Source organism: Mobula birostris, chromosome 6, assembly GCF_030028105.1.
Source record: "Mobula birostris isolate sMobBir1 chromosome 6, sMobBir1.hap1, whole genome shotgun sequence".
Taxonomy (NCBI): Eukaryota; Metazoa; Chordata; class Chondrichthyes; order Myliobatiformes; family Myliobatidae; genus Mobula; species Mobula birostris.
Window position 1 is genome coordinate 132,040,526 of NC_092375.1, and position 13,287 is coordinate 132,053,812.

Here is a 13,287-nt window from a genome sequence, read left to right on the forward strand (position 1 = left end):
CCATGGAGGTCGTATTGTACAGCGAATAAAAGCCTTTCAGTATTTTACCCATCTTCAGTCTTTTGGAGTTATTGAAGGTGCGCTTCAATTTTACTCGCTGTACATTTTAAAACATGGAACATGCGCTGAGACCCGACAGGTTAGACCTCAAATCGCAAACACCTGAAGCTGGAAACGCTTTCGAACTCTGGCTGGCCTGCTTCGAAGCATATCTAGAGGAGATTAAAGCGACTGACCCCGTAGCGAAGCGCGGAGTGCTACTGTCCAGGGTCAGTCCACGGGTCTATTTGCTGATCAGTGACCAGCCGAGCTACAATGGCACGATGAGCGCCCTCAAAGGACAATACCTGCGGCCGATAAACAGCGTCTATGCTCGGCACTGTTCAGCGACACGACAACAACGCCCCGGGGAATCGAGTGCTGAGTTCATCCAGGCCCTACGGACGCTCGTGCGGGCCTGCAATTGCCAGGAGCTGACGGCGGCGCAGCATGCAGAACTCCTAATGAGGGACGCCTTCGTCACGGGGACCAGGTCAGTGTACGTGCGCCAGCGGCTGCTGGAAAAAGCCGATCTTACCTTAAGTTCGGCAATTGAGCTGGCCGACACGCTGGAGGCTGCTGTGTATAACTCCAAGGCCCCCCAGGCACGTGATCCCCCGATGGCCTCGTGGGCGCCGCAGACCCCGCAACCCGCTGACAAATCAACCTCGGCTGCCACCAGTCGCAAGTCCCCGCAACCCACCGGCAAATCGACCTTGGCTGCCGCCAGTCACGAGTCTGCTAAGTGCTACTTCTGCGGACTGGAGAAGCACCCCCAGAAACGTTGCACAGCCCGACAAGCTACCTGCTCCAGCTGCGAAAATAAGGGCCACTTCACCAAGGTCTGTAAGTCCAAACTGCAAGCAGGATCGAGCAGCGCTGCATGCGAGATGTGGGTGTCGCCATCTTCCCTGCACACCGCCACCACATGCGAGACATGGGGGCCACCATCTTGCCTGCCGCCATCTTCCCTGCACGCCGCCACCACGTGCAAGACATGGGGGTGGCCATCTTGGTTGACGCCCCCTCCCACCGCCTACGACCAACAGGTGCTCACGGGGCACCCCACCGCGCCGGAACAAGACAGCGACTCAACCCTGGCCTCCGTGACCCTCAACCAAAGCGCTCCCCACCAGCTCACAAGGTCAATGATGGACATCCTGGTGGAGGGGCACAGGACAAGCTGCCTGTTTGACACGGGCAGCACGGAGAGTTTTATCCACCCGGCCATGGTGCAGCATTGTGGACTCATGATACGGCCGGTAAGTCGGAGGGTCACCATGGCCTCCAGGTCGCATACAACAGACATCCGGGGGGGTTGTGTAGCGACACTAGTGGTGCAGGGCACAGAATATCGGGACTTTACGTTACTGGTCTTGCCTCAACTGTGTGCCCCTGTGCTGTTGGGGTTGGACTTCCAGAGCCACCTGAAAAGCATGACAATGAAGTATGATGGGCCCCTCCCGCCAATTACTGTCATAAATCCCCTGTTTTGTAGAGATATGTCACGTACCCCGCTACTGACCACACACACACACCGACCCGCGCATCCCACCCAACATCATGCCAACTGCCACACTACCGACACCACTTGCGGCCTCTCCACCCTCAGGATCCCTCCCCCACCGCTGTTCGCCAACCTGACCCCTGACTGTAAACCTGTGGCAACTAAAAGCAGGAGGTACAGCTTCATTAAGTTGGAGGTGCAGTGGCTGCTCAGGGAGGGGGTCATTGAGGCAAGCACAAGTCCTTGGAGGGCGCAGGTGGTCATTGTTTGGAACGGGGAGAAGAATAGGATGGTCGTGGACTATAGCCAGACCATCAATAGGTTCACGCAGCTCGATACGTACCCTCTACCCCGCATCACGGATATGGTCAATCAGATAGCACAGTACAAGGTGTACTCGACCATAGACCTAAAATCCGCTTACCATCAGCTCCCCATCCGCCAGGAGGACCACCCTTACACCGCCTTCGAGGCGGACAGCAGGCAGAGGGCAATGGACTGGATGGTGGACCAGTGCCAACTGAAGGCCACGTTCCCATATCTGGATAACATCACCATCTGCGGTCACGACTGGCAGGATCACGACAACCCCCAAAAATTTCTCCAAGCGGCCAAAGCCTTCAATCTCACCTCTAACAAGGACAAGTGTGTATTTGGGACCACCTGACTTGCTATTCTTGGGTGTGTCGTGGAGAATGGAGTCATTGGCCCTGACCCCGACCATATGCGCCCCCTGTTGGAACTCCCTCTTCCCAATACCCTCAGAGCCCTCAAAAGGTGCCTGGGCTTCTTTTCATATTACGCCCAATGGGTCTCTAACTACGCAGACAAGGCCTGCCCCCGGTCAAGTCCACCACATTCCCCCTCTCTGCCGAGGCCCGCGCGGCCTTCAGTCGCATAAAAGGGGACATTGCCAAAGCAGCAATGCATGCGGTGGATGAGTCCATTCCCTTCCAAGTAGAGAGTGACACCTCCGACTTTGCGCTGGCTGCTACCCTCAACCAGCCGGGAAGACCAGTGGCATTCTTCTCCCATACTTCAAGGCCCTGAACCTCGGCACTCCGCAGTGGAGAAAGAGGCCCAGGCCATAGTGGAAGCTATTAGGCACTGGAGGCACTATCTCACTGGCAAAAGGTTCACCCTGCTAACTGACCAGCACTCAGTCGCATTCATGTTTAATAACCAACAGTGGGGCAAAATCAAAAATGATAAAATTCTGAGGTGGAGAATCGAACTCCGCCTACAGCTATGACATCATGTACAGGCCTGGGAAGCTCAACGAGCCGTCCGATGCCCTATCCCGGGAACGTGCACCAGCACGCAGATCTACTGGCTATACGCCCTACATGCAGATCTTTGCCACCCAGAGGTCACCCGGCTTTTCCACTTCATGAAAGCCCGGAACCTGCCTTACTCCCTTGAGGAGATCAGGTCAATGACCAGGGACTGCCAAGTCTGCGCAGAGTGCAAACCGCACTTCTACCGACCCGAAAAGGCACAACTCATCAAGGCCACCCGCCCCTTTGAGCGACTGAGTGTTGACTTTAAGGGCCCCCTTCCCTCCACTGACCACAATGTGTACTTTCTTAACGTTATCAACGAGTACTCGCGGTTCCCCTTCTCCATCCTCTGCCCCAACACCACTACCACGTCAGTTATAAAAGCCCTGTGCAAGCTCTTCACTCTGTTCGGATACCCATGCTATATCCACAGTGACAGAGGGTCCTCGTTTATGAGTGACGAGCTGCGCCAATACCTACTGGCTAGGGGAATTGCAACTAGTAGGACCACGAGCTATAGTCCCCGGGGGAATGGACAGGTAGAGAAGGAGAATGGCATGGTGTGGAAAGCCACACTCTTAGCCCTCAGGTCAAAGGGACTGCCGGTCTCCTGCTGGCAGGAGGTCCTTCCCGAGGCACTCCACTCCATCCGCTCCCTGTTATGCACGGCCACCAATGCCACCTCTCATGAGCGGCTCTTTTCTTTTCCCAGAAAATCGACCACTGGAACCACCCTACCATCTTGGCTGACGTCCCCGGGGCCAGTGCTGCTCCGGAAACATGCGAGGAGCAATAAATACTCCCCGATAGTCGAGAGGTTTCACTTACTTCATGCGAATCCCCAGTATGCCTACATGGTTTTACCTGATGGGCGGGAGGACACGGTCTCCATCCTTGACCTGGCGCCCGCAGGAGCTCCAGGCCCCTACCCTGAACACTCCGTGGTGACTATTGACCCCGTACCCACCAATGTATGTACCCACGAGACACCACGCACTCCAAACCCTACACAGACACCACACGACACTCCCATACCGGGCGCGACGCACACGCACCAGGGATTACCGACGCCTAACGTGCTGGCACCTCAAGTCAGGCCGGAGCCAGCACAACCGCCATCGCTGGTGCTACGTAGATCACAGCGACGGACTCAACCGCCTGATAGACTGTTTTAAATATTGTCAGTCACTTCACCCCGCGGGACTCTTTTTTTTAAAAAAGGAGGGGTGAATGTGGTAAACCATATATATGTTGTAACTTGGTTACCTGTCTGGACACACCCCTCTGCTGACTGCCCCTATGGCTCCTCCCACAGAGTCCTGTATAAAGGTGTTTCGCCTTGCCCCTCCCCCTCAGTCCAGGGGCAGACACTCACTGTGGAGGTTGTATTGTACAGCGAATAAAAGCCTTTCAGTATTTTACCCAACTTCAGTCTTTTGGAGTTATTAAAGATGCGCTTCACAGCTTAAGAGGCCTAACTCAGGGGAGGAGGAAAAAGGGGATACCAAGACTTTGAGAGGGACAGGCCGTGCCTCACAAGCCTGATTGAATTGCTTGTGGATATGACAAGGCACATTGATGAAGGCAAAGCAATGGATGTGGTGTATATGGACTTTAGTAAGGTATTTGATAAGGCAGGCTCAATCAGAAAGTCGGGAGGCATGAGACCCCATTCTTTACATAGAAAGTGGTGGGTGTGTGGAACGATGGCGGTAGAGGTAGATACCTTAGGGGTATTTAAGAAACTCTTAGATAGACACATGGATGATAGAAAATTGGAGAGTTATGTAGGAGGGAAGAATTTGATTGATCTTGGAGTAGGTTAAAAGGTCGGCACAGCATGGTGGGTTGAAGGGCCTATACTTGCTGTAGTATTCTATGTTCTAAGGTAACTATACCTGTTGGATCAGAGAATATTACAGATCTGGAAGACTTGGTTCCAACTAGCTCCTTTTATTTGCCACTAACCCATCACCCATGTTGAATGCACAATGAAATGTGTAAGCCCAGATATATTGCTACGATGGCTGGATAGCTTGCTGCTGACCCCTATAAAAACTCACTATGTACATCAGCCACAAGGGGAAAGGAATTAAGGTGTACTTCTGTCCCACAAGCTTTCTGTTGTGCCTTCTATTTGAGGAGGAGAAGAGGTGATAAAAAGACTTGGACCCGGCTAAATTCTCTTACCTTGTTATTCTGAAAACTGCTCTCCTGTTCCCTGAAAGCCACCTCCGACTCTACTGCTAAATCGCTCCACGTTTCTGGAAATAGTGTGTCTACCAGGTATATCTGTTTCTTTTTTGGCGGATCAACTAAAATATTAGTGCTCAATGGGATGAGATTTCTAGGTGAATCCTGCTTTTTTTTTGAATATTTCTGTAATTTAAAAGAAGTGTTTAGCATCTGTAGTATTCTTTTGTTAAGATCACTATTCTGATTCAACACCGAATAGCCATTTGCAGTGAATGAAGCAGGTAGGTGAGTTCTGGAGGGCAGTGCTTGCCACACATTACAACCATACAATCCCAAAGTGCTGAAAGAAGCCAAAGTAAATGAAGTCAAAGTCAAAGTAATTTTATTATCAAAGTACACATCACTGTTATGTTTTGAACTTCAAAATATTAAATTAATTCAAGGAAAGACAATGAGTCTGAAATGGGAGCCTAACTTCAGGATTACTTTAAGTGAAGCGTGCTCATATCACGTTGTAGCGTGATGACATATGTAACTAATGTATTTATGCATATAACCTGTAATATGTTACCAAAATGACAAAGAATGCTTAATCAAAAACTATATGTACAAGATTACTCAAATATTATTGAAATATTGAATACACAACAGCTACCATACACAATAGCAGCTTCAAATTCTTTTCCTTGCAGACCTTGTCAGAAAAATAAAGAAATATAATAGAATTTATGAGAAACTAGACGTAAACAAAGACTGACAAATAACCAATGTGCAAAAGAAGACGGATCGTGCAAATGAAAATAAATAATACTGCGAGCATGAGCTGTAGAGTCCTGGAAGGGTGAGTCTGTAGATTGTGGAGTAAGTTCAGAGTTGGAGGGAGTGAAGTTATCCACACCAGTTCAGATGACTGGAAACTGATGGATTGTGATCTAATGTTCCTGCACTTCCTTCATCATCTGAATAGTGAGGAGAAAACATGGGCTGGGTGATGGCTGTCCTGGATGCTACCTCCTTGTGGCAGCATTCCTGTTAGTTGTGCTTAACAGTGGCCTTTCAGCTCTTCATTCTCTTCTGTGCCTCTATTGAAGAGTGATCCAATTATCATCAATATCACACTCCTTTATTGAATTGTCCACAAATTTATCTATATATTTGGTCTCCTTTTAAATATCATTACTGCTTTTACCTTCAGCACCATTTCAAAGGGTGCTTTCAGATCATTGCACCTGGCTCTAGTAAGATATTTCTCCCTATTTCACCTCAAATATTTTTAACTAATTAGCATAATCAAGGAATTAGGAGTGCTAAAGGGGGCCATGAAATACCCTGAGTAAGAAAGCTTAAGGAGAATCCCAAGGCACTTGCACATATATAAGAGCAAGGTGATAGCTAAGAAAAGTGTATGCCCCCTTGAGGCCAATAGTTACATCTTTAAAAGAGGGTATCTATGCATAGAGTGAGAAGGAAGAACAAATTTCTAGAAGTGTACTTTTACAGAGATAGAAATGGGGGAATAGTGAGATTAAGGAGGAATATTTTGATACTCCAGGGAATGTTGATATTAAGGAGGCAGATCTGTTAGATGTCTTCAAAAGCATTAAGGTGGATAACATCCCAGATGCTGATGGAATTTAGCCCAGTATGGTAAGGGAGGCAAGAGAAGAGATTGCTGAGTCCTTGATCCTGTTTTGACACAGGCAAGATCCTAGAAATCTGGAGAATACTAATGTTGTTCCTTTGTTCAGGAAGGGCAACAGCAAAAAACATGGAATTATAGGCCAGGAGGCCTTATAACAGTGGCAGGGAATTTATCAGTGAATGTTCCAAGGAATAGGATTTTCATACATTTGGAAATGCATGGACTTAGTGAGAGTCAGCAAGACCTTGCACAAGTGATGTACTCTCTCACAAATTTATAACCATATAACCATACAACAATTACAGCATGGAAACAGGCCATCTTGGCCCTTCTAGTCCATGCCGAATGCTTATTCTCACCTAGTCCCACCGACCTGCACTCAGCCCATAACCCTCCATTCCTTTCCTGTCCATATAGCTATCCAATTTAACTTTAAATGACAACATCGAACCTGCCTCAACCACTTCTGCTGGAAGCTTGTTCCACAGCTACCACTCTCAAATTTGTTGGAAGTCTTTTTGAGGGAGCAATGAAGATAATTGAGAGAGGTAAGGTAGTGGAATAATTGACAGGAAAGAAAGGGCAGGAATAGACAGGTTGTTTTTGGGTTGGGAGACTGTCAGGGGCATCAGGGATTGGGCAAGGGAATCCAACAAGAGAAGAGTACAGTGATTTTTTGCATGTTGAGAGACTGAAAATTGTTGGTGTTCAGAAGGACCTGGCACACCCATGGATACAATTTGCTGAATGCCGGTGCCCAGGTGCAGTGAGTAATTCGGTAGGTAAACTGTAGGGTGGACTTTATTGCAAAGAGATTGGAAGGAGTGCCTGCAGAAGGCAGAGGGTTGTGGTGGAGGGAGTACATTCAGATTGGAGGATTGTGACTAGTGGCGTCCCACAAGGATCTGTTCTGGGCCCTCTACTTTTCGTGATTTTTATTAATGACCTGGATGTGGGGATAGAATGGTGGGTTGGCAAGTTTGCAGACGGCACAAACATTGGTGGTGTTGTAGATAGTGTAGAGGATTGTCGAAGATTGCAGAGAGACATTGATAGGATGCAGAAGTGGGCTGAGAAGTGGCAGATGGAGTTCAACCCGGAGAAGTGTGAGGTGGTACACTTTGGAAGGACAAACTCCAAGGCAGAATACAAAGTAAATGGCAGGATACTTGGTAGTGTGGAGGAGCAGAGGGATCTGGGGGTACATGTCCACAGATCCCTAAAAGTTGCCTCGCAGGTAGATAGGGTAGTTAAGAAAGCTTATGGGGTGTTAGCTTTCATAAGTCGAGGGATAGAGTTTAAGAGTCGCGATGTAATGATGCAGCTCTATAAAACTCTGGTTAGGCCATGCTTGGAGTAATGTATCCAGTTCTGGTCGCCTCACCATAGGAAGCATGTGGAAGCATTGGAAAGGGTACTGAGGAGATTTACCAGGATGCTGCCTGGTTTAGAAAGTATGCATTATGATCAGAGATTAAGGGAGCTAGGGCTTTACTCTTTGGAGAGAAGGAGGATGAGAGGAGACGTGATAGCGGTGTACAAGATAATAAGAGGAATAGATAGAGTGGATAGCCAGCGCCTCTTCCCCAGGGCACCACTGCTCAATACAAGAGGACATGGCTTTAAGGTAAGGGGTGGGAAGTTCAAGGGGGATATTAGAGGAAGGTTTTTTTACTCAGAGAGTGGTTGGTGCGTGGAATGCACTGCCTGAGTCAGTGGTGGAGGCAGATACACTAGTGAAGTTTAAGAGACTACTAGACAGGTATATGGAGGAATTTAAGGTGGGGGTTTATATGGGAGGCAGGGTTTGAGGGTTGGCACAACATTGTGGGCCGAAGGGCCTGTAATGTGCTGTATTATTCTATATGTTCTATGAGTAAAAGAGAAAAGACATTTTACTGCAAATATGCGGAGCCCTGGTGAGATCACAACTTGAATACTACGGGAATCTCCTTATCTAAAAACAATGAAATAATGATGGAAGTGCTACAAAACATCACAGGTCCATGATTAAATGGTAGGAAATGAAAGGATTGCCCAATGAGAAGAGATTAAATAGATAGAACATTTACTCACTAGACTTTAGGAGAATGTGTGTTGGCCTCATTGAAATATTATTGGGCTTGACAGGGTAGGTACAGCAAAGATATTTCCCTGGCTAGAATGTCTAGAACTAATTTTTTTCACCCAGAGAGGCCATGTACACAAGTTAGAGACCGACAGGTTTTAAAATATTAAGAGAATCAAGAGAAGTGGATCAGGGCAAGGAAGTAGTGATAATTCAAAAGATCACCCTGATAATAAATGGCAGAACAGGCATGAAGGACAATAAGGCCTACTCCTCCTCCTGTTCCTCATAATCTGTTCTTACTGTTCCTTACTGAAATCAGTACTGCTTCTGCTTCAGGTTTTGTTTGGTGTGAGCTCACTGGGCAGATTTCACAGCACATGTGTAAAGGAATTGTAGGGAGTTCACACTCCTGGCAGTGTAAAGCACTGAACATGAATCAGCAAAGCTTCATGAAAATGTCTTTCCAGGAGGTGTAGGAATTCTATGCTCGCACAGGATTACACTAAATAAGTAAATAAATAATAAATAAATAAATAAATAAATAAAGGCATCCATTAGTCTTGCGAGACCATGGATCTGCGCCTGGAAAGTCTTCACTCTCCAGGGCACAGGCCTGGGCAAGGTTGTATGGAAGACCGGCAGTTGCCCATGCTGCAAATCTCCCCTCTCCACGACACCGATGTTGTCCAAGGGAAGGGCAAGGGTCGATACAGCTTGGCTCCGGTGTCGTCGCAGAGCACTGTGTGGTTAAGTGCCTTGCTCAAGGACACAACACGCTGCCTCGGCTGGGGCTCGAACTCACGACCTTCAGGTCGCTAGTTGAATGCCTTAACCACTTGGCCACGTGCCCACTTACACAAGATGCTCACATGGAAAATCTGCAGTAGTTGTGAAGACAAATACAAAACACTTAAAATATTTTTTTTGCTAAATTATTAAAATAAATCTTACCAGTTGAAGAGTCAAGGATAGAAAAGTAATCGGAATTGTTAGCAAAGTTGGGCATGGAGTACTGGGATATTCAGGACTTACACAATTGCCAATGTTCCAAACTAAGCCCTAAAGTACATAGTGCAACTCCTGATAGTATCAGTTAGACATTCAAAACCTCCAGGTGAATCCATGACACCAGAAAAGCCACTTAAAAATTATCGAAGGAATATAAATCACAAGTTAGTGTGTGGAAAATTAGAAATGCTGCTAGTTTTCCTTCATTCTTCACTTTCATATCTTCAAGCATTCTCCAGTTCCTTCACCACCTGCTTTTGTGTACTCTAAAAGAAATTGTCTGAAAAGCACACCTTCAGGGTTGCAGAGCCAAACCCACTAAAAACAGAGTCCCATGGCACACAAGATCACCGAGAGGCAGAGCACCTAGGTGAATATTGTTTCACATCATTTTAGCTCAATATGAGCTCAGGACACAAAACAAAATGCCTGTAAGTTAACTTACTGAACCAACTTGTTCTCTCCGTTGACCAACACACCAAATGCTGGAAGAGTTGCTGAGTTCCTCTAGCATTTTGTGTTTTGATCTAGATCAGAAGGCTAATCTGTAGAATTCATTGCCACATTTGGCAGTGGAGGCACAGCCTTAAATAGTAGGATATCCCTTTATAACAGAGATGAGAAGGAATTTCTTCAGCCAGAGCATAGTGAATCTGTGGAATTTATTGCCACATTTGGCTGTGAAGGCCAAGTCATTTGGTATATTTATAGCAGAGGTTGATAAGTTCTTGATTAGTACTTGGAGAAGGCAGGAGAATGGAGTTGAGAGAGAAAATAAATCAGCTGTGATTTAATGGCACAGAACACTCAATGGGGCGAATGACCTAATTCAACTCCTATGTCTTATGGTCTTATTTCCAGCTTCTGCAGCCTCTCCATATTAACCATTTACTTCATTGGGTTTAATTTCTTGAAGATCTGACAATGGACTAGACTGTCTGCCTAGTTATAATAAAAACGTGAAAGCATCAGTCTGTAGATCCATTGTTTCCAATTTCATTTGAAGGTAGTTGAATTGTGTCAGACTATCATTGATTGCACTGGTTTTATTGTGATAGATGCGTGATGGAATCCAACTTATGTTACAGAAAAAAGAATCAATCTTTATTGTGAAAAGGATTAAATATTAAATTTTTCATCAGATAGGAGTAAGGTAGAATTGCCTGGACAATTACAACACCCTTTCTCCTATGACATAAAAAGGAGCCCACACCTCTTTGGACATCGCTCACTGTGCCCTTGCCTATTATCACCACTGTCACTACTTCAACATTATCATCCCCTCGGAACTCATCAGTAAGCTCCGAGACTTGGAGCTTGGTACTTCATTGTGCAACTGGATCTTTTATTTCCTCACCTGCAGACCCCAGTCAGTTTGGATTGGCAACACCTCCTCCACAATCTCCATCAGCACAAGGCTGTGTGCTTAGCGTCCTGCTCTACTCGCCTTGTACCTATGATTGTGTCGATAGGTACAGCTCTAATGCTGTATTTAAGTTTGCTGATGACACCACTGTTGTTTCCCAAATCAAAGGTTGTGACCAATCGGCCATAAAGGAGGGAGATTGAAAATTGGGTTGACTGGTGCTACAACAACTTTTCACTCAATGTTAGCAAACTAAAGAGCTGATTATTGACTACAGAAGGAAGAAACCATAAATCCATGAGCCAGGCCTCATTAGGGGATCGGAGGCAGAGCGGATCAGTTAATTTAAAATTCCTTGGCATTATTCTACCAGAGGATCTGTCCTGGGACCAGCACGCACAATAAATGTCATCAGAAAGAAGCACAATAGTGCCTCTACTTTATTAGAAGTTTGTGCAGATTTGTCATGTCACCTAAAACTTTGACAGACTTCCACAGTGAAGAATATCCCAACTGGTTGCATCGTGGCCTGGTATGGGAACACCAATGCCTAGGAATGGAGATGTCTGCAGAAAGAGGTGGATACAACCCAGCCCATCACAGAAAAAAGCCCTTCCTACCATTGAGTACATTGAAATGGAGTGCTGCCACAAGAAAGGAGTATCTATTATCAAGGACCCCTATCATCCAAGCCATGTTCTCACGGCTTCTATCAGACAAAAGTGCAGGAGCCTTAGGTCACACATCTCCAGGTTCAGGAACAACTATTACCCTACAACCCATCAGGCTCCTGAACCAGCATGGATAACTTCACTCACCGCCACTCTCAACTGATTCCACAACCTGCAGACTCACCATCAGCATCATCTGTATTTTATTTGCACAATTTGCCTTTTGTATATTGGCTGTTTGTCAGACCTTGTGTATAGTTTTTCATAACTTATATTGTATTTCTTTTATTTTCCCGTAAATGCCTGTGGGGGTCCAAAAAACATGTCTAACTTCGGGTTTAAGTTAAGAGAGGCATGTGCGTATCATGTGGTAGCATGATGGCGTATGCAATTCATGTATTTATATATATATAAAACGCATAATGAATAGGAAACCTTAATCAACCAATATATATATACAAGATTACTCATGTTATTGAAATATTAAATACACAACAGCCTGCAAGAAAATGAATCTTAAGATAGTATATGGTGACATTGATAATAAACTTACTTTGACATTGACTTTCCCATCAAGCCTCCCTTTCAACTTCTTTTGCATGGAGCGGTCCCATTTGAGGTCAGTTCTGTACATACCCTGTAGCCCTCCCTCGGTGAAGATCCTCCTGATGCTTCGGTAGACTCAGTACTAGGATTAGCTGTTTGGGGGACTGCGGTAACTTGTACCGGAACATTGCTTGTTTGACTTCCCTGTATCTAAAAGAAACATAGAAAGAGTTGAGCTGCATTGACTATGCAGGAATAATAAGTGCCATCATTACAACACCCGTAGATTCCGCTTTCTGAACACTTGTAAATCCTCCTACATTGACTAGAGCAGACAAGTGTGGACCAGTGCACGTTTTCTGAATTTGAATTTTGTGCCTTACTGGTTCATCAGTTGATTGCAAGGACATGTTAACATATAAACCTGTCATATACAAGTAAGTATTTAAGGATTATTTAAATATCCAATGATGCAAGAGGTAAGAATGAAAACCCACTGTTAGCATCAATCACACTAAATTCAGTTAGAAGTAGTGTAGGCTGCATGAGTAAACATACTTCTCTCTTCTTTTCTGTATCTAAATTGCCTGAATTCAAACTATTCCATTTCCCCACACAACTCAGCTATGTCCATTCTGAATGTAATCACCTATCAAGCTGGGTTTAGGTATTCACAAACACAAGAAAATTTGCAGATGCTAGAAACCTAAAGCAACACACTGACGAAGTCTCGGCCCGAAACATCGACTGTTTACTCTTTTCCATAGATACTGCCTGACCTGCTGATTCCCCCCAGCATTTTGTGTGTGGGGGTTTAAGTATTGCAGCCTTAATCCAAGTGAAATTTGTACAAGCACAGAGACCTCTGAAAACTATCAAGGATCTTTAGTAGCACTTTAGGTTGAATGTAGCCTCAAAGTCGCAGACATGATATATTAACAGCAGTTCCCTGTATGGACCA